Source organism: Euprymna scolopes, chromosome 38, assembly GCF_053919585.1.
Source record: "Euprymna scolopes isolate OS-2025 chromosome 38, ASM5391958v1, whole genome shotgun sequence".
NCBI classification, from domain to species: Eukaryota; Metazoa; Mollusca; class Cephalopoda; order Sepiida; family Sepiolidae; genus Euprymna; species Euprymna scolopes.
Genome location: NC_136519.1, coordinates 73,451,179 through 73,470,760, shown reverse-complemented (window position 1 = coordinate 73,470,760; position 19,582 = coordinate 73,451,179). Strand labels below are relative to the sequence as shown.

The window sequence follows — 19,582 nt, the reverse complement described above, 5'->3', positions numbered from 1 at the left end:
ATTTAGAGGCATGCACACAGCTAAATATAATTGTGCGAACACAAATCTACGCACGTGATTTTGTATACATAATACATATGCATATACATATATATATAGAGAGACAGAGAGAAATGCATATAGATATATGTATAGACTAATATATACACACAGGATCACATTTTTTTTTTTTTGGATACCTACTGACTTGTTTCTTCGTATTACTGGTAAGTACGAATCGTGTATATTTCAAAAATCTTATATATATATATATATATATATATATGTTTGTGTGTATTTTTATATGTACAATATATCTTGTATATAATATACAGTATATTCCTTTTATTTCAGTACTTCAACAGTGCTCAATACATAAGTAGAGTTTAGGTAGTAAAAAATGTGTATTCAATACTATACACCCTTAAATAGAGTTATATATATATATATATATATATATATATATATATATATAATATGTATATATATAGAGATGCAAAAGTATGCTATAGTTATACATATATATGTGTGTGTGTATATATATATATACATATATATATCCACATAACAAGACCTATATATATATATATATATATGTGTGTGTGTGTGTGTGTCCACACACACACACACACACATATATATATATAGATATATAGATATATATATATATGCTAACACTATTCCTGATTATACCTCTGATAATAAAGTGTCTATGAATGTTATTTCGTGTATTGATAAAAAAAAATCAGTAATAAAATAATGGTCGATGACATTGTTCAATTTTCAAAATTTGTCATTAATTTCACTTGTATTTAAAAACGTCTATTTAAAAAACACACACACAAACAAAACAAAAAAAGCATAGCTATAGCAGTGCTATAGTAGCACTACTTCCTGTAATGGCTCTATTCGATGACAATGAAATAATCATTAATATTAGTGCTATCAGCATCATTTTTAAGTTCGTATCATTTCTTTGTGTGTTGATCTTAAAGTGTGCGTATATAGTATTATGTGTGTATGTAATATATATATATATATATATATATATATATATATATATATATGTTTGTACAAATGTATACATATATATAGAAAGAGAATGAGAGACAGACAGAGATAGCTTATATATATATATATATATATATATATATAATGGAGAGATAATATGTAAATTTAGGAAGAGAAAGGGATATATCGATATATCTTTGTATTATTTTTAACAGACAAAGCTTTTTGTGTGTATATATATATATATATACACACACACACACACATATATATATGGACATGTATAATGTGTGTATATTATATTTAAATATACATAGAAAGAGATAAATGAATATATATATATATAGCTTAGAGATAAACGGACATTATATATACATATTGGTATATATATATATATATATAGACACATTAGTTTCATGCGATTTACTTAAAATCGTAATATTTTATTTTATTTATTTTTTGCTTATATTGCTTAAAATGTAAGCGGATGGCGAATGGTCGGCGATCTTTGCTTGTGCTGAGTGAAATCGTCGTTGTAGTTCAAGTATCCCTCGCTATCGTTTCAATATGGCGACCCTCTCTTCTCTTCGTTCTCTCTGTCACAACACAGCGACTTGCTTATGACGAAGCCTTTGCGTAGCCAATATATATATCTATATATATATATCACTAGTGCTTCTTCTGCTCGTTTTATTTGTTTATTTCTTTTTACCTATCTCGCATTCTCTCGACACATGTGCGTTTCCGCGCTTATTTTCTATCTCTCGGTCCAATTACAAAAAAAAACAAAAAATCGTAATACTAAAATATCTCTGAATAATCTTAAAATTAATACTTGCTTAATTTTTTAAAATTTAGATTCTTTTTTTTTTTTTCTTAATCACGTTTATATTTATTTCTTTTTAATAAGTTTAAAATTGAATTTTAAATGTTGATAAATTTAAATATTACTGAAGCACGATTGATTTTTTTTGTGTCGTTTTAGTTTTTTTTTATATATCTAAGCAATGGTGGATTTTTTTTTTTTTTTTTTGTTGGTCTGCAGGTGGTCTGGAGCAATATCGCAGTCTTTCATAGAAACAATAAAATCTTTTGACTAAATAATCTTATATTTGTACTAACTGTTAAAATATTAAATCATCACTATTAACTAGTACAACGTCGTAGAAGATTTTTTTTATTATTATTGTTATTTGATGCCATGCTTCCAATCGTAAACAAAACCCGGTACAGCCAACGGTTTTAGGTTAAAATGTACTTTAAATGCAAAACCATCTGTGTCGTTATTTTTTAGTTGTAGTTGTACATTTATTCGGGTTGTATTAGTAAACCAAGTTTAGATGTAAATTAGTAAGTATAGAACGTCGTCTACGAAGTAGGATTGGCAAAAAATAAATAAATAAATAAATAAATAAAACAAAAACAAAAATATTGTCGAGTAATTAAGATCGTGAAATACTTCTTTCTTTTCAAGCACCCTCCCCTCAGTCGTCCTCTTTTTCGTGCACGCGCGTATATTTAAACTACTCTTTCGAATACAAAAATAATGATAATATATATGTGTGTGTAATAAAAAAAAAATAACATGTAAAAAAAAAAAACATATTACTGACTCGATCGCATGAATTTAATTGTTGTCCAAAATACAATAATAATAAATGTCCAACGACAGTGTCCGTCGGCGACAAAACAGTCATGACGCCAGCGGCCAGCGGCACGTTAAAGATTCAAAATCAGCTAGTTCTCTCTCTCTCTCTCTCTCTCTCTCTCATATATATTTCAGTATTTGGGTTTGTATTACTGTACACATCGATTCGAAAAAGTTGTCAAAAAACAAATATATAACAAATAAATGTTATCAAAGGCAAGATAAGTTACTTTTCTACCAAACTGAATATAATTTTCGTGTTTTTATTCAATTTAACATGTTTATTCAGCTCGAAAAGCATTCAGTGTTTACCGATGTATTGGAAAATTCAAAATGGCGGCCGACTCTATCTTTAACACGGTAAGTTCGGAAAAAGGTGTTATAAATAATAAACTAGACAAAATACTATTAAAAAACCACCAGACATATGTCAAGTTATGTCACGGTAACATGGATTAAGCGAATTTCTAACAGTGTTTTGTCTAGTTTATTATTTATTACACCTTTTTCCGAACTTACCGTGTTAAAGAGAGAGTCGGTCGCCATTTTGAATTTTCCAATATATCGGTAAACACTGTATGCTTTTCGAGCTGAATAAACATGTTAAATTGAATAAAAACAAATAAATAATAATTTTCTGATGTTGATGTAGCTCTATTCTATGTAATATTGAGCCCTAAAATGTGCTGTTTGAATTCTGTTCCGATTTTTAGAGCATTCGCTTTACAAATTAATCGTAAATTTTCTTAAAAATTACAGAAAATAAACTGACTTTTCCATTATTAACTTTTCTATAAACATACTCAACTTCTGTTCCATGTACCAAGCGTACATATTGCCAATGATTTGTTTATTTATTATCTATCAGTAAGAACTGTGATCAAGGATTATTGGTGGTGCAAGTACAAAATTCAACCTAATTTAAAAAAAAACTTCAGAAAAGCTTAAAAGCGTTTCTGAATTTTTTTTTTTTTTTTTTTTTTTTTTTGTCACGGAAATAGAATGTCGTATTCAAAAATTACGAAAAAGTGATCATATATTTTTTAAAAACTAAATAATCAGATTTTATAGGGAAGCAAGAACCGTGTCTCGCTCCGTCATATGTAAAATTCACCACTGGTTATCACCCTCATAACAACGTCTCATGAAATATAGATTTAAAAAAAAGAAGTTAATGATTACAATTTGCTATAAATCGCTAAAATCCTCCATTGACTGAGACAAATTACCTTAAGTGCAACAGTACTGCACAGTGCAGCATCTGCAGGACAGATACAACACTTTGATCTTGGCCCGAAGGCCTATTTCAATTATTATAAGGCGATCCCGCGATCACCTAGATATATAACCAAAGTTTCATTTTTTTAATTTTTTTAATCTATTTCTATAGCAATGCGTTGACTGACATTTATTAACACTGGAGTTGTCCTATTCAAAGGAGTTGTCCTATTTAAATGGGTTTTCAATTTGGTCATACGTATCCTTTTTTTACTGTTTTTTTTTTTGGGGGGGGCACCCCAAACAAGGCACAGTGCCACCAAGGCGTAAATGGCTACTATTTCAGACAAGACCTACCTGCGGGGATAATATGTAGTGTTGGACAGCGAGATGTCTGTTCACATTATATTTGAACTTCTGCATGTCAGTACAGTCAAGGAAGCAGGGACCAGGGAGGGAATTCCAAAGTCTAGCAATTCAAGGGAAGAAATTATTTGCGTAGAATGTTTTTCGGCATCTAGAGATGTAGGGGGTGGGATTTTGCTCATTGTCTGGTTTGCCGGCGGTATTTACGTCGAGGGGGTACAAATGCCTTTAGTTCGTCCGAGCACTTACTATTAAAATACTTGTAGAACATCATGCACAATGATGCCATATTTCGGTGATGTGACAGAGGTTGGAGTTTAGACGACAGTGTGGGACCTGTTAGGTGTTTTTTTGTTGTTGTTTTTTTTTAACCCTACCTAGAAGCGAGAGACTAGTGACAGACGAACCAGTCCAGATCTGACAACAATATACCATGGGTGAATAGTGGCCTTGTAGACATACAAGATACTCTCCGGTGTGAGTAAGCACAATAGAGATGGGTTTCTTGGCGGAAAAAAAATCCCTCTCTGTTCGAAGAGTCTGGCCAGCAGCACGCTATTAATATTGTGTGATCATTGTGTTTCTCGCCTCTATGTGACTTATGCAGTGTTTACTGTGTAATGTATGCATACAAACATATATATGTATATGGATATCCTAAAAGTGTGCGTCTTGTTTACTTCCGTTTTGTACTGACCGTTCTGTTTCACGATGGTTATCCTGGAATTCTGATTAATGTTTATCAGTTTAAAAATAATCTGTTATTCCGAAAAACAGTCAAGTTCGTTTTACTCTTGTAAAAACTATTTGCATGCATGATATGTATGTATGTATGTATGTATGTATGTATGTATGTATGTATGCATACATTTGGGGGGGGGGGTATTTTTTACGGCTTGCCCCAGCGTAGTATAAGCACTCCCAACCACCTTAGGAACAGCTTTCGAAATAAATACCCCCCATGTTAAGAACGGCTTTCGAAGTTGAGGGGTGTTTATTCCGAAAGCCGTTCTTAAAATGGAGAGGTTGGGTTGTTATAATACGCGGGAGAGTCGAGCACGTCGTAAACATTTACCATTTTTTATGCAAACATTATTTGGTGACATATTTGCATACATGTTTCTCGGACTTCTTCGGAGCAGAACCTTTCTTTACGGCTGAAGTAGAACACGTAAATTTATCTCTCTCTCTCTCCCCCCTCTCTCTCTACTATATATATATATATATATATATATATATATATATATATATATATGAGAGAGAGGGGGAGAGAGATGCTATTTGTTTTTGTTTTTTGCGATACGTTTTGAATGAATTCAATTATTTACGAAAGTGCATTTTTACCTTAATGCGAGTTGGGAATAATTTTCCCTTTAACCAATTTGGTACCCCCACATGGGGAGCGGCATATATATTGTTTTTAAAATAAAACTATTCAGTGACACGGGTTTTTCGTCGTCTACGACTCATCAGAGTGGCTGAATATATATAATATGAGAGAGAGAGAGAGAGATTTAAAATGCAATTGAGCAAAGTACTAAAATGTACATTTTGAAAAGTGATTACAAAATTCAAGTCACAATAAATAAATACATATATATATATAAGAGAGAGAGAGAGAGAGAGAGAGAGAGAGAGAGAGAGAGAGAGAGAGAGAGAGACGAGGGAATACTAAAAGGAAATAATTTGTCCATTTGAAACTATAAATGCTTGCTAAGTGAAAAATACTTTTTATGCTTTAGCGCGGCAAAGTTTTTTCCCTTCTTTGTTGTTTCTAAATAAGGATTATTTATTTTCTAACAATATTTAACAAATCAAAAATTTAAAAGTATTTAGCTTGAAAATAAATATTTACAAATAAAAAAAATGACATGTTTTTAGTGGATAATGATCCGGTTTTATTTATTTATTTATTTTCAAATGGATGTATTTGTTTATTTGTAGACACCAATTCGTAAACACCCTATTGTACTACTCCTCTACAGCCTTCCAAAAGAAGAAAGAGTATAAATATAAATCGCACATGTATATTAATCAATTGAAATGATTGACATATTAATTAATTATATATATATATAAACGATTGTATGAATTTTAATAAAAGGAAATCCATTCGTTAAACGTATCATGTATCAATTTCCGATTGTACTTCGTGTTATTTACGCTAAATACTTGCGTTAAATCGATTTTTAAACATGTTCTAATCTGGATTATCTTATTGTTTTTTTTTTCACATATATATAAACATTTTATATGTTGTATAGTAGATATTTTATATAATACGTTATTTTATATTATATATATGTTATATATGTCATGTTTTTTCTATATCCTATTTTATATATATATATATATTTCATGCTTTATCTATCTCTCTCTCTCTCTATGTATATATATATATATATATATATATATATATATATATATATATCATGGTTTGTATATATGTGTATTATGTTATGTATATATTTCATGTTGTATATATATATATATTTCATGTTGTATATATATATATATATTTCATGTTGTATATATATATATATATATATTTCATGTTGTATATATATATATATTTCATGTTGTATATATATATATATTTCATGTTGTATATATATATATATATATTTCATGTTGTATATATATATATATTTCATGTTGTATATATATATATATTTCATGTTGTATATATATATATATTCATGTTGTATATATATATATATTTCATGTTGTATATATATATATATATTCATGTTGTATATATATATATATTTCATGTTGTATATATATATATATATCATGTTGTATATATATATATATATTTCATGTTGTATATATATATATATTTCATGTTGTATATATATATATATATATCATGTTGTATATATATATATTTCATGTTGTATATATATATATATAATGTTGTATATATATATATATCATGTTGTATATATATATATATCATGTTGTATATATATATATATCATGTTGTATATATATATATATATATATATATCATGTTGTGTGTATATATATATATCATGTTGTGTGTATATATATATATCATGTTGTGTGTATATATATATATCATGTTGTGTATATATATATATATATATATATATCATGTTGTGTATATATATATATATCATGTTGTGTATATATATATATATCATGTGTATATATATATCATGCTGTGAATATATATATATATATCATGCTGTGAATATATATATATATCATGCTGTGAATATACATATATATATCATGTTGTGTATATATATATCATGTTGTGTGTATATATATATATATCATGTTGTGTGTATATATATATATATCATGTTGTGTGTATATATATATATATCATGTTGTGTATATATATATAACATGTTGTGTATATATATATATATCATGTTGTGTATATATATATAACATGTTGTGTATATATATATAACATGTTGTGTATATATATATATATATAACATGTTGTGTATATATATATCATGTGTATATATATATCATGTTGTGTATATATATATATCATGTTGTGTATATATATATGTTGTGTACATATATATATATATATCACGTTGTGTACATATATATATATATCATGTTGTGTACATATATATATATCATGTTGTATATATATATATCATGTTGTATATATATATATCATGTTGTATATATATATATCATGTTGTATATATATATATCATGTTGTATATATATATATATCATGTTGTATATATATATATATCATGTTGTATATATATATATCATGTTGTATATATATATATCATGTTGTGTATATATATATATCATGTTGTATATATATATATATATCATGTTGTATATATATATATATATCATGTTGTATATATATATATATATCATGTTGTATATATATATATATATCATGTTGTATATATATATATATATCATGTTGTATATATATATATATATCATGTTGTATATATATATATATATCATGTTGTATATATATATATATATCATGTTGTATATATATATATATCATGTTGTATATATATATATATATCATGTTGTATATATATATCATGTTGTATATATATATCATGTTGTATATATATATATATATCATGTTGTATATATATATATATCATGTTGTATATATATATATATATATCATGTTGTATATATATATCATGTTGTATATATATATCATGTTGTATATATATATCATGTTGTATATATATATCATGTTGTATATATATATCATGTTGTATATATATATCATGCTGTATATATATCATGTTGTATATATATACCATGTTGTATATATATACCATGTTGTATATATACTATGTTGTATATACATATCATGTTGTATATACATATCATGTTGTATATATATATATATATATCATGTTGTATATCTATATCATGTTGTATATCTATATCACGTTGTATATCTATATCACGTTGTATATCTATATCATGTTGTATATCTATCATGTTGTATATATATCATGTTGTATATATATATATATCATGTTGTATATATATATATATATATCATGTTGTATATATATATATATCATGTTGTATATATATCATGTTGTATATATATATATATATCATGTTGTATATATATCATGTTGTATATATATATATATCATGTTGTATATATATATATCATGTTGTATATATATATATATCATGTTGTATATATATATATATCATGTTGTATATATATATATCATGTTGTATATATATATATATCATGTTGTATATATATATATATATCATGTTGTATATATATATATATATCATGTTGTATATATATATATCATGTTGTATATATATATATCATGTTGTATATATATATCATGTTGTATATATATATCATGTCATATATATATCATGTTATATGTATATATCATGTTTATGTTTATATATATATAGATCATGTTTATATATATAGATCATGTTTATATATATCATGTTTATATATATATCATGTTTATATATATATCATGTTTATATATATATCATGTTTATATATATATATCATGTTTATATATATATATCATGTTTATATATATATATCATGTTTATATATATATCATGTTTATATATATATATCATGTTTATATATATATATATCATGTTTATGTATATATATGTCATGTTTATATATATATATATCATGTTTATATATATATATCATGTTTATATATATATATCATGTTTATATATATATATCATGTTTATGTATATATATGTCATGTTTATATATATATATCATGTTTATATATATATATATATATATATATCATGTTTATGTATATATATATCATGTTTATATATATATATATATATCATGTTTATGTATATATATATCATGTTTATATATATATATATATATCATGTTTATATATATATATATCATGTTTATATATATATATATATATCATGTTTATATATATATATATCATGTTTATATATATATATATATATCATGTTTATATATATATCATGTTTATATATATATCATGTTTATATATATATCATGTTTATATATATATATCATGTTTATATATATATATCATGTTTATCTTTTTGTATATACCATGCTTATATATATATATACCATGTTTATATATATATATATATATATATATATATATACCATGTTAAATATTTAAATCATCCGTGATATATATATAGATATATATATATTTATATATATATATATATATATATATATATATTTATATATATATATATATATCATGCTTACATTTGGTTTTATTTATGCATAAATATTATTATTATAATATATTGCTATAAAGTTTATAAGGCAATGTTTTGTATATTTGCATTTTTTCTATAATACTGGCCCTCCTTTTCCATTGATGAAAAGCATTTAACTTCGAAATGCTAAGACATAAAGAGTTTTTTTAATCTCCCTTTTTAATTTACCTTAATGCTCTGATGATATAATAAAATTGTTTATAACTTTGCCTCCACATCTCTCATTTAATATATATAACATATATACATTATACCTATTTTATATATTATATATGAATATGTTATATATATTTTTTTACATATATATGTTACATATATTTATAGGCAGTATTGTATTATTTAAGTAAATGTAACAGAAGCTTCAGCTGTATCTATACTAATATAAAAAATGTTTTGATTTAGCTTTTATAAAATACGTTCGTTTTTACATGACCGTTTCCATTTTGATATGTTCGTTGTAGTTCTTAAAACCATTTAAATGGAACCCATAAAATGTTTTCTTGTGTATTTTTTTGTTCTGTACAAAACTATCAATTGTAGTTTCTACTCGTTTCCTTTTCAACGTGTCCTCGTATGAACTGTAGCGTCGTTTTAACAACCTGAACTTAATCCTCTTAAATAAAATAAATAACAAATAATATATCCGTATTCCTTTTTATTTGGGCATCTCTCTCTCTCTCTCTCTCTCTCTCTCTCTCTCTCTCTCTCTCGGACACACGTACACAAGGAAAACGTAAAGCGCAGAAGACAGTGCCCGTCCAGAAGACGCTCTCCTCAAAAACCTAATTGCACAGAGAGAGAGAAACGAATTCTGATTGGCTGTAATCGTAGCTGACGTTTTCGAAGGGGACGAAGAAGCCGCCAACTCTGATAGCAGTGGTGGCGTTGGCGGTGAAAGAAGAAGTAGGAGGAGGAAGGCTCGGAGTAACAGACCGTTGCTTGGTCGAGTGTACGACTCGTACATGGTCTGCTCTCCTTAGGAGATGAAGGCCGACATTTGTACGTAAAGGGATGGACGGAGGAGCTCTCTCTTGTATTTACCTTGTTGTCCACCCTGTTTTCACTCTGACTACCTCTCCCTTCCCCTCTAACATAGCTCTCTCTCTCTCTCTCTCTCTCTCTCTCTCTCTCTCTCTCTCTCTCTCTCTCTCTCTCTCTCTGGCATAGATTTTGATACCAAACAAATAAGAGACGCAGAGTAGTATATCCTGTGTGTTGCTTGAAGTACTTGTACCATCGAATATTATAAAAAGACTGATGACGTATTCAGGTCACCATAGTTTCCAAGAATTGCACTTCTCGGCCTTCGAGTTAGGATCAGAGATCAGTGGCGGGAACCGATCCTTTTTTTGACAAGGGCAATATTTTATTTTTATTCAGACTGCCTTCACCCATTATTTTTTAGGGGGGGGCGATATCTCCCACATTAAAACTGACCTTATTAATAGGGACTCTCGCGCAAGATCATGGTGTAGCGCCTGTTCTGTCCTCAAACATTAGAGGAGAAATGCTTTTCGACTGGATAAATTTAGATTTGTTATCCTATTCTGTGCCCCTTTATAGGGAGCTGGGTGTTCAACATTGTAACCCTCCCCTCGTTATACTCGCAGAGAGTGCGAGAGAGAGAGAGAGAGAGAGAGAGAGAGAGAGAGAGAGAGAGCGATTTTCTTTATATTATTCGTGGAGCCTTGCTAATTTGGTAGCACATCTTTTCTATATGGTTTAGTGATTTTTCAGAAAATAGCTAACAAAGCAAGGAAAAAAAATGTCGAAAAACTTAAAAACAAATAATTGTTACCAAAGGCAAGTTAAGTTCCTATTTACAATGCCTCCCCGCGGGACAGAGTTAGACACCAGGGTCGTTTTTTAACGTGGAGAAAAGGAACAAAAATAAAAATTGTCTCAGTTGTGAAGGATTTCTCCTCCACTGACAGAGAACAAGAAATTGAAGTGCAGCATCTGAAGAACAGATACTACACTTTGATCTTGTCCCGAAGGCCAAGTAAGAAAGTTGTTACTCTTCTACATAGCTGGATAAGTTTTTGTGTTTTAACTTATTTTAAAGTGTTCTTTAGTTAAAAAATAAAGGTAGTGTCGAGTTAGAACGAAAAATAAAAGTGTTCTTGCTCGAGTCATTACCGAGCCTTGATAATCGCTGAAAAATCGAAAATTATACAAGATTACATTTTCGCACGATCCAATCAGTATTTTTTAAATTTTCGATTTTTGAGCGGTTTTTATGGATGGCTCTGTTCTCGATGAAAAATCGACTCTAAAACTTCTTTGTGTTTCTTTCTCATCAAATCTTTCTTGGAGTTTATGTACTAAATCCATTGCTTATGTATTTTATGTAGCCGTGCTATTTTTATTTTATTTATTTATTTTTTTTTTTTTTTGATAGAATTTTCAAGTTTAACGATATCTTTTTATTAACTTTTATTTAAGCAAAAGTACAGGATAATTACAAAACACCCTCTTCTCTACATGATAAGAACGGCTTTCTAAATAATAACGTAATGTCAGCACGGTAACATAATTGCATAAGTACCATTAAATCCAGTGCTCTTTCTGCTTCTTGTGAAATCGGTTCTCATACCTGAGGCTAATCTCCATCTCTACAAATTTACTATCAGACCATGTGTGGAGTACCGTTGTCACATTTGGGCTGGTACATCTGCTACTAGTCTCTCACTCCTGGACAAGGTTCAAAAGAGAGTCGCCAACCTGATAGATCCAGGACTGTCATCTCATCTTCAACTTCTGTCCCATCGACGAAATGTTGCATCCCTCTGCTTGTCTACAAGTATTTTAATGGTGCATGCTCCAATGAACTACAAGCACTTGTACTCCCTCGACGTAAATACCCCCCCCAACAAACCGGACAAGCAGCAAAGTCCCACCCCTTCACAGTAGAGATCCCTTGATGTAAGTAGACTTTCTACTCTAGTAGTTTCTTCCCCAGAACTGCTAAACTGTGGAATTCCCTTCCTGGTTCCTACTCCCTCAACTATACTAACATGCAGAAATTCACAATGTAATGTGAACAAACATCTTGCTGCTCCACTCCCTACATAGTATCCATGCAACTGATGCGTCTGATAGGAGCCCCCTACATCAAAGTGGCATTATGTCTCGTTTGGGGTGAAAATGTAATAATAAAAAATATAAATATATATTCCTATTTACAATGCCTCCCCACGGGACAGAGTTAGACACCAGGGTCGTTTTTTAATGTGGAGAAAAGGAACAAAAAATAAATATTGTCTCAGTCGTGAAGGATTTCTCCTCCACTAACAGAGAACAAGAAATTGAAGAGTAGCACTGAAGAACAGATGGTATTTATTTGCTCCCCCCACCAAGCAAATTAGGCACAAGGCCGATTTTTAAAGTGAGGAGTGAAGGGGAAATGGGGACCAACTGCCCGGGGAGTAGAGGAGCTGGATAGTGACAATTGGTATGAAGGGTTTCCCCTACATTGACCAAGGTCTTATCTGTGGGGTCGCCCCCACATAGGGTCTTTGCTTGCAGTATCTGCCGGAACAGATACTACACTTTGATCTTGACCTAAAGGCCAAAAATTCAGAAAAACTTCTCTAGAAGTTGACCTGGATGTTTGCATTTGTGTAAGAAATAGCTTGATTCATTTAATTCTATTAAGACCCATCTCCTTTCATTCAATCGTATACGTGTCCCTTTTCGTCCTGAGATTCTTATGGCTGGCTCTGCTCTCGGTGAGAAATCGATTCAAAATGTCTTGGTGTTTCTTTCTCATCAAATCATTCTTAGAGTTCATCTGATAGATCCGTATGTCTTTATAGTTTTGGTAAAATCGGTTCTCACACCTGAGGCTATTCCCTATCTCTACAAATCTACTATCAGATCATGTATGGAGTATCAACAGAGAACAAGAAATTGAAGAGTAGCTCAGAAGAACAGATACTACACTTTGATCTTGACCTAAAGGCCAAAAATTGTCAGATTTGAGTAGGTGAATCTATTTTCCATTTGAAGGTTCTTGGTAGATTGCAGAAACGTATCTGTAATTTGATTGGCCTCCCACCCTTTCTTCTTTATTGCAACCTCTTTCTCCCAAATGTGATGTTGCTAGTCTCAGTCTTTTCTACAAATACTATTATGGCACGAGTTCTTTAGAATTATCTGATCGATTCCCTGCTTCCTTTGTTGCAGCTCGTTTGACTGGTTGGTCTAGAGTTTTAGTTTGGTTTGGTTTCATTGCTTTGTTTTACGACATATCAACCCTTTTCAGGTCATTTAATACTGAATCCAGTTATTTTGGAAATATAATTCATGTTGTAGTTATTTTGTAGAAGGTTTTTATTCTTCAAGCTCTTTGTATCTTCAATCGCTAGTTTGTAGTGTTTGGTTTGGTTGTTTTAGGGGGGATTTTTATCGTTTTTGTTCCCTGCTCTACAGAACATGAATGAGTTTTGCAATGAGAGAGGGAAAAGGGTTACAGCATTAATGTTTGGTACATTTTAAGTTAGGAAACCAGTCAGGAAGTGGGGGAGATAGAAAGGGGAAATGGGAAGAAAGAAAAAGGGGTTAAAGGTGAGGGGGGTGTTGATTTTGTTTTTGGTTTTGCAGAACATAATTAAGTTTTGAAAAAGGAAGTAGAAAAACAAAAACCATTAATGTTCAGTGCATTTCGTCTCAGGAAGCCAATATCTTCAGACGGCCTGATCTGGTATCACCAGTGGTCTACATCAATTCGCTGTTTTTAATACCTCATTGTAATACAGATTCCTATTCCCGTAGCTTCTTTACAAGAACTGAAAGATTGGAGAACTCTCTTCCTGCTCACTGTTTCCTTTCTAGTTACAGCCTTGGTCTTTTCGAGACCAAGATCAATAGGTACCTGCTATTTTTGCAACAATAAATAGCTTCCATACTCTTGCTCATCTACAATAGGGGAGAACTTTTAGATCTGCTTCATCCAAATGCAAATCCGTTTATATAAAGTTATGCAAGTTAGTTAATTTAACCCTTGTCCTCGAGTGGCATTTGAGTCTTCATGAGACATGACTCTTTACTTTTACGTGACGGGATGGAAGTTTATATACTTATTCGTATACAAATAAATATAATTATGCCATCAAGGAGTAAATCTTTAACAAAAAAAAACTTATTTAATTAAATGGAATTCATTATTGAGATGAGTATTATTATTTATTCATTTATTTTTTGTGGACTATTATCCTCATCTCTTTTTTTTTTCTTTTAGTTGTTGTTTCATGACGTTTCGGCCAACTATTCCTCTGGCCTTCGTCAGGTGGTAACCGCAACAGGATAGGAACGCCAAATCTCCTAACTGCATTCTCAGCAATTACTGCCTTCCATAGTTGTTCAAAACGTGGTGAGACAGCAACAACTATGGAAGACAGTAATTGCTGAGAATGCAGTTAGGAGATTCGGCGTTCCTATTCTGTTGCGGTTACCACCTGACGAAGGCCAGAGGAATAGTTGGCCGAAACTTCGTGAAACAACATCTAAGAAAGATGAGGATATTAGTCTGCAATAAATAAATAAAACTCACCTCAATAAGAATTCCAATTAATTAAAAAAAAATATATATATATACCATTCGGCACAGACCTGACAATGGAAGATCAGATAATAAATAAACGTGGATTCATAAGACAAAAAAATCTAACCTTGGTCGCCCTTCGGGTTCTGTGGCGCAGTAAATAGAAATGTTGAATCACTACGTTCCAAATTCACGAATCTCGTACAGTTACCACCTGACGAAGGCTAGAGGAATAGTTAGCCGAAATGTCGTGAAACAACTAATAAAAGATGAAAAACAACAACTAATAAAGATGAGACTAGTAGTCCGAAATAAAAATAAATTAATATATATAATGCTCATCTTAAAAAATGAATTCCAATTAAGGAATAATATATATACCAATCGGTACGGACCCGACGATGGAAGATCAGATGATTAATAAACGTGGATTTCTAAGATAAAAAAAATCCAACCTTTATCGCGGCCCTGTCCGTGGGGCATTAGAATATGCCGACTGCCTCCCTGCAGAGGGTAAAAGTCCCTCAATGGGGGTCCTGGATATGACCTTAAACTATATCCAGTGGTGAGGCCCCAGCTTGTGGGCTTTGGGGAGTGTGGAGCCACCCTTTAATTACCATTGCTCCCAGGTCCACTCTGACCCAAAGTGGTAGTACCTGTTAGGGTCCCAACTATGAGTTAAATAGAAACCGACTTGAAAACAACAAATATATTCTATTAAAAAAAAATTTTCTTCAAAATCTTTGGATTCGGCATTAAATAACCCGAAAAGGGTTGATATGCCGTAAAACAAAAACAACCAACCAACCAACCTTTATCGCCCTTCGGGACCTGTGGTGCAGTGGATAGAGACGTTGTTGAGGTTGTAAGTGAGCATTGTGTGAAGATAGCGGTTTCAATCCTACCCAAAGCCGGCCAGAGGCTTAGTTGGCCAAAACATGGTGAGACAACAACAACTATGGAAGGCAGTAAGACGAAAGTCAGAAACAGTTGGCCGAAACGTCGTGAGACAACAACTTAAAGATGAGGATAGTAGTCCGCAGTAAATAAATGAAAGCAAAACTTATCAAGATAAGAAAAGCTCAACACTATTAAGAGGAGCAAGCAATGATAATAAATGAAACATGAGGAATAAAAGTTATATATAACTTTGTTATATCATCAAAACAATAAGGAAAAATAAAGGGGGAAATTTAAGAAAGAAAAAAAAACTCTTTAGGCCATGGTATTTCAAAGCTAAACGCTTCTTATCAGAAGAGGAGAAAATCCAGAATCATACAAAATGCAAATATAGAAAAAACTGGCTTAATGACATATAGATATGAAATGGAAAGAAAGAATAGGATAAATTGGTAAATAATAATAATTAATTAAAACTAGGTACAATATATTAATTAATTATTATTTACCATATTATCCTATCCATTTATTCTCATTTCATATCGAATGCCATTAAACCAGCTTTTTTTCTATATTTTCATTTTGTATAATTCTGGCCTTTCTCCTCTTCTGATGAGAAGCATTTAGCTTCGTAATGTCATGGCTTAAAGAGTTTTTTGTTTTTTTGTAAATTTTCTCCTTAACTTTTCTTTATTATTCTGATGCAATAATAAAGCTATATATAATTGTTATTTCTCATCTTTCATTGAATTTTGTTTGCTCCTCTTTGTAGTGTTGAGCTTTTCTTATCTGGATAAGTTTTGCTTTGTTAAAGATTTACTTTTCGATAACATAATTATATTTATTTGTATACAAATAAATGCATACACTTTCATCCCGTCACGCCAAAGTAATGATTAAGACACTTTACTAAAGGGTCATTACTCATGAAGACTCAAAAGCCACTCGAGGACAAAGGTTAAATTATTTTAGCAAATCCTACACCTACAACTATATTGACTTATAGACTGCCTAACTTTTTTTTGCGTGACTGGATGGAAGTGTATATATTTATCTGTATACAAATAAATACACATTGGTCTTTATTATTCCACTGAAGGATAAATAAAACGAATATCACCTTTTAAGCTGACGTCAAAGGCAAAATCCAGGGATTAAACAGTGAATCCAACAAACGAAAAAAGGCGGGAGGGGGGGGATTAAATATATAATAAATAAATGTTATCATTGCCAATAAAAGTTAATTTTTTTTAACCAATTAGTTAATTTTTTTTTTTTTTTGTCTTTTTTAAATAGATTTAAATGCTATTTATTTCATTGTAAATATTCCTTTTTTACAAGTTGGTAGCCAACAAGACGGCGGCCTAGATTCTTCCGAATTGGAAACAAGAATGGCCGCCATCTTGTTGGCTAACAGCTTGTAAAAAGCAAATATTTGAGATGAAATAAATAGCATTTAAAACAACATAAAAACACAAAAACATTAACCGGGTGGATCGAAAAGTTACTTTTATTGGTTATCGTAACATTTACTTATTGTATATGAGTTTTTTTTGTTTTTTTTATTAGTTGTTTGTTCACAAGCTCCTCAAATCCTATTTATGATGCCTTATCCTCGAGGATATAGGTTAATGAGTGTACAGTATTCAATAGGATAATATCGTAGTAACCATTGATAGTGGAAATTTTGTAAATTGGATTACTTAAGGGTATGGCTCCTCAAGAATTTGTTTATGTTGGACTTGAAGACAATAAAATTGTAGTCGGTTAGAAAGCAGGCTAAAGAAAGAGTTCCACAGGCGTGCAATTCTAAGAAAGAAACTTTGTTCATGGAATCTACGTTTAGATTTAAGCGTAGATATAGAATGGGGGAAATTATTGATAGTGGTTTCACCTAGACAAGTGTTTTTCGTGAAATATAGGCTGGGGGGGGGGGCATAGATTGGAGCTCAGACGAGCACTTGCCATAAAATAAAAGATTAAAGCAGAGACACACTCGCTACATCTCTTCTGTGGGGAAAGAGGTTGCAGGGAAGAGAAAAGGGTATCACCCACTGAGTTACAAAGTCTATTTTAAACTCTGTCAAAACAGGATAAGCCGCTTCTAGCAGCACCTGCCCAGATGTGGCAACAGTACTCCATCATTGGACGCACTTGGCTCTTATACAGGTAGAGAATTGCATCAACAGTGAGATATCTACTGGAGCAGTAGAAAGATCCCACCATTTTTTCCAGCAGCCTGTGCAACGGATTTGATGTATGTGTTCCATCTCAGATCAGGAGTAAAGGTCAGACCTAGAAGCTTGTCAAAACATGTAGCCTCCCCAAGACGAGAGCCATTCATTTCGATTGATGCCAAATGGAGATCAGAGTGTTGATGATGGAAAGATGGAAGCTTCATAATTGATATTGAATCAATTCATTTTGAGATAAAATCCTGTAATTTTTAAGGGGAGGGGGAGTTCTTATGCACTTATGTTACCGTGCTGAAATAATGTTATTATTTAGAAAGCCATTCTTAACGTGGGGACAGGGGGTATAATTATTCTGTACTTTCTCCTAACAATTTAATAACAAAAATAGATATTGTAAAACTTGAATTTAACTTGAAAATTCTATTTTTAAAAAATAGCACGGTAACATAAGTGCATAAGCCGCTCCTTTTTTTTTTTTTTTTTTTTTTTTTTTTGGGCGTGAAAGATAACATAGTACAGACGTGTATTGTATTTTATATAAATCTCAATCAGTTTGCATTGGGATGATTAATCGGAATCAGGAATCGGAAAAATCCGAACTTTGGGGGTTTCGGAATCGGAAAAATTTGTGCCTATTTTCCGATGCCAAAAACGATTCCTTTAATTATATTTTTCATTTGATTTTGTTTAAACCAAAATCTTCTACTGCTGTAATAAAAAAAATAAATATTCATTTTTTTTTAAACTACCAGTAAAACTAAAATCGATGGACTACCCCCCCCCCTCAACAAGTTTGTTTTTATGTTTGAGGAAATATATGCACATGTGCTTTTACGATAATCGATGAAAATAACAATTTATAAAGAATCGGAATCTGTAATTGTATCAGAATTAGGAATTTAGTACGGAATCGGTAATCATATCGGA

At 30.4% G+C, this 19,582-nt stretch overlaps 1 protein-coding gene across 2 annotated transcripts in view; it reads left to right on the top strand.

The window, feature by feature from the left end:
- LOC145263181 (uncharacterized) overlaps positions 1-19,582 on the top strand; it is a 255,347-nt gene that overhangs the window by 297 nt on the left and 235,468 nt on the right. For both annotated transcript variants that reach the window (XM_080120230.1, XM_080120232.1), the window contains exon 1: positions 1-206. This exon is cut by the window's left edge. The gene's annotated coding sequence lies outside the window, so the exon portion shown is untranslated. The remainder of the gene's footprint in view (positions 207-19,582) is intronic.